General features: G+C 33.0%; 1 long non-coding RNA gene across 1 annotated transcript; it reads left to right on the forward strand.

The window, feature by feature from the left end:
- The first annotated feature begins 1044 nt into the window (after positions 1-1044).
- LOC127723738 (uncharacterized) lies at positions 1045-4067 on the forward strand. Its single transcript, XR_007992231.1, has 3 exons — positions 1045-1117; positions 2023-2170; positions 3185-4067. It is a non-coding gene; the product is annotated as an uncharacterized LOC127723738 (long non-coding RNA).
- Positions 4068-4676: the final 609 nt, after the last annotated feature.

Consider the following 4676-nt stretch of genomic DNA (forward strand, 5'->3'; position numbering starts at 1 on the left):
ATAGTTATTGTATCGATTATTTCCATATTTAAGTAGTGGCTGGTTAATTTCAAATATATTTAAGTTTTTTGTATAATGTCTCGATTTTGAAATGTTTTGTGCTTAAACATTATCACCCTTCGACATCCAAAATCGCCTTGGTGGTATATAGATAACATGCTCACCCCTAAAGGTATGCTAAACAAATACCTGAAAACAAACTGTCACTTGTAACTGGTTTAATTTGCTTCACTCACGAAGTATGTAGCAATACGATTGCTCATAGCTTTATGTTAAAACAAAACATATTTATTTGGCGACATGTCTCTATGCAGATATTAACCATATTAACGAGCATTTTGAAAAAAATAAGAATCCGACTCGGTTTGTCGGTGTAGTACAAAGTAGGGACAATCATTTTAAGATGACATACTTTAAAATACACAAGCGTTCAGTCCTAATCACCAAACAGCTTGATAAAATATATGGAAAATTGAGTTTGAGGTATCAAAAACACATATACTAGGTATAAATACTGTCAATCAAAGTTATCGCGAACATTTTTGCTCTCGGTGCAATCAAGCTTACAATTATATTCAGTACAAAAACCGAAGTCTAGTATGACATGTAAATATAGGACTAAAGAAAGAACTATTGATTGTTAACATTGACAACAGAGGATGAGCAAGGAATATGGATGAACAAAATTGTTTGCCAACAGCGAATCAGTTAGGGCAAGTAGTTTTTCTTCATTAAATGTATGGTATTGTCCCTAATTGTTACGTGTTATCCAAATGTCGTCAGTTTGGAATCAGTTTGAAACTCGTTTTAGATTGTCCATGGGTTTTTCACTTACGCCATTGCGTTTTAAACAGTATACAGCCATATATGATTGTATAGACTAAAGAAACGACAACCATATGATTGTTTGATCGACTAAACATGTTATCCAATTTAGGCTTCAGTTTTTCAATAAATTTTCATTGGATGCATCATCAGAAGGGCGTGTAGTAATATGAAAAATCATGTTTTGTATATAAGAACTTTATACTGAACATTAGACCACTTAAGGATAAATTATCTATCATCTGTAAATGTACATACAACTATATGCACAAAGACAATAAAGATCATTGAGGTATGTGCTAAATGTCAAATACGATTTTGAACTGTTATACCATATATGATTATAACGTATTATGACAATGGTTGAAAATTACTCGGTACACCAGAAACATCCAGACATGCATACATTGATAATTAAGTCTGAGATGCATGATTTTTTTTATTAGTTGTTAGTGGCTAGCTGCCAGTAACTGCGAGTATTCTCAGATCAGTACTTATTGTCTTTTTGTTGTTGGGATATACAAGTACCCGGCCACGTCCACTATGTTTTTTTGCTAGGTGTATTTCTATTTGTATCCACCTGATGATTTAAGACTTTTTTAACTGATTTTTATAGTTCGTTCTTATGTTGAACTGTTACACCACTGTCTCAGGATAAGGGGAGGGTTGGGATCCCTCTAACATGTTTAACCCCGCCACATTCTGTATGTATGTGCCTGTCCCAAGTCAGGAGCCTGTAATTCAGTGGTTGTCGTTTGTTGATGTGTTACATATTTGTTTTTCGTTCATTTTTGGTACATAAATTAGGCCGTTAGTTTTCTCGTTTGAATTGTTAAAATTTGTAATTTCGGGGCCTTTTATAGCTGACTATGCGTTAAAAGCTTTGCTGATTGTTGAAGGCCGTACGGTGACCTCTAGTTGTTTATTTCTGTGCCATTTGGTCTCTTGTGGAGAGTTGTCTCATTGGCAATCACACCACATCTTCTTTTTTATATATTCATTAAACTTTTTAACCATTGAATACTACCTAAAAATTCAACTTTGGGAAAGCTTTGATATAATAAGACACATTTTTCTTCAAAGAAAATTACACTACACCGTCTGATGTTGAGCAAGACAGTTGTTGTTTAGGACGTACAAGACGGTTAACCAATTAACTAATTACATTTTATGATATAATCTAATTTCAATTATCAGATATAAATCATGAAAGAGGGGCGAAAGATACCAGAAGGACATTCAAACTCATACATCGACATGACAAATTACTATAACTCCACTTTTTAATTGGCCAAAACTGAACCCGAATGGAGGCAACATATATTGGGCTTCTGATGGATATTTTGTACGTATTTTAGATTTTTACCATTTTAAGTTGAGGTATCATTACATTGATTAAAGTCATAAAATAAAATTCTGTCCGATATAATTTGGTAAAAAAAAAAGAATTCAACAAGGAAGTTATTGTACTTTTTTTTTTATAAATCTGTGATTCACGTTTTCCTGCATTAAATGCTGATTTGGAACTGATCTATTTCGATTTGATTGTCTAGCACTTGACACTTGACACACATTTGTTGGTCAAATAAGTTTTTTAACGAAGTACAGGAACAAGGAAATCATTTTAACGCTAACAAATTTGTGGTAATTTAGGTGGTTTTTGAAAGAGAGGCGTTGGATACCAAAGAGACATTCAAACTCATAAGTATAAAATAAACTGATAACGCCATAGCTAAAACAAAAACGACAAACAGACAACCACCAGTCCCATAAAACAACACAGAAAATCAAAGACTAAGCGAAACGAACCCACCAAAAATGGTGTTGATCTCATGTGCTCCGGAATGGTAAGCAGATCATGTTCCACATGTGACACCCGTCGTGTCACTGATGTCAGTGATAAGTGTAATTTAGAACTTCACTTTCGGTGAAAAAGGGACATGATTGTAGTTGCGACAATTAGAACATATCCGTCCTTTTCTGTGAAGCGGCCTATCTATTTAGGTTAACTAACTCTAGAAGGCGTCAAAAGTGTCTCTTTGTGTTCATATGTGAATTAGGCTATACGAACATATCTGAATCAGTTTATAAGAACATATGTGAACCAATTTAGAAAAACATATGTGAATTAGGTTATAATAACATACGTGAATCAATTACAAACACAATTAACTCACTTGATCGTTAAGAAGAAAGTACAATTTAAAAGGCCGCTGATTTAAAAATTAAATTTATCATTCAGTAGTACACAAGACAAATCACTTTTGAGTTCTACTCGAAAAATCAAAAATTGTACAAGTAGCTTTCATTCATTAATGTGTTGTGTTATTAAAATCAAGGATTTTTTTACAATTTTCAGGATGGCTTTTGATTTAACAAACGGAACTTATACCAGTTTGAGTGAAATAGAACACAAAAGATTTCTGGACCAAGGAATTCCAGCTACAGTATGCCTTAGTTTCTTGTGTATCATAGGAACAATTGGAAATATACACATGATATTGATACTGAAGATATCGCCAGTCATGGCAAAATATTCAATTCGAGTTTTCATCATTTTGCTTTTTTTAACTGATCTTATAGCATGTTTTTATGCCATTTGAAATTTATAATATTCGATACAGCTACACCACATCTACCAGTGGTTGCAAATTTTTCATTGTCCAAAAGACAAACAGACACATAATAGTACACAAGACACAACATATAAAACTGAGGGCTAAGCATCACAAACCCCACCAAAATCTAGGGGTGATCCCTGGTGATCCGGAAGGGTAAGCAGATCCTGCTCAACATGTGGCACCCGTCGTGTTGCTCATGTTACAAATGTATTACAAACTCGGTAAATAGTCTAACTTGGTAGGTCATATTCGTAAAAAAGGGAAGAGGATTGTAGTTATGACATAAGGAACATATCCGATATCCTCTATGAAACGGTTATTCCATAACGATCAACCAACTCGTAATGGCGTCCGTAAAAATCTACAATGGTTCCATTTTCATTATTAATTTACTTTTCCTCACGTTTCTTAGTATATTGTTGTAAATCGGTCAGTATGTCACTAATTCAGTTTTCTTCGTCTTTTACGTCTATTTTAAAATTGTGATCAATAACGTGAACAGCAATGTTTGCCTACAACTAAAACGCTTTGCCCTATTAGAATAGTTATAATTCATGGGTGCTTGAATTTATATTGATTTTATCACGGGTTTGGCACTTTTACCGATACTTAACTCCTTTTTATTCGTCTTGGTAAAATATTAAGCATAAAGGGCCAACCCGTGATAAAATCAATATATTTTCCTGCATCAAAAGAAACTTTTTCAATTATAGTATAATCTTCGTAATGAGAACACAATAAATTTATCGTCTCTTGGTATTTTGTATTTTGGTATTAAATTCCCTCTTTTCCATTCATAAATTGAGTCCGGTTTTTCTGAACTAGAGGTATTTTTATTTCTGAAAATTTGTTTTCACATGTGTTTTAGTATTTATTTTGCCTTTCGTCCCACAAATCTTTTCTTATACTTGATTTTTTTTTTCACAACTAAGCTTTAATTAAAATCTGATTTATTCTCTAGATATCTTCTGTAAGGAATAGTTAAACCAAGTTTAATCCACCATTTTCTACATTAGAAAATGCCTAAACCAAGTCAGGAATATGACAGTTGTTATCCATTCTTTTGATGTGTTTGAGCTTTTGATTTTGCCATTTGATGAAGGACTTTCCGTTTTGAATTTTCCTTGGAGTTCGGTATTTTTGTTATTTTACTTTTTTCAATATATCTAAATTCAGATAAAAAAGAAGATGTGCTATGATTGCCAATGAGTTCACTGTCAATACGATCAC

The sequence above is a fragment of the Mytilus californianus genome, unplaced genomic scaffold (assembly GCF_021869535.1).
Source record: "Mytilus californianus isolate M0D057914Y unplaced genomic scaffold, xbMytCali1.0.p SCAF_13, whole genome shotgun sequence".
Taxonomy (NCBI): domain Eukaryota; kingdom Metazoa; phylum Mollusca; class Bivalvia; order Mytilida; family Mytilidae; genus Mytilus; species Mytilus californianus.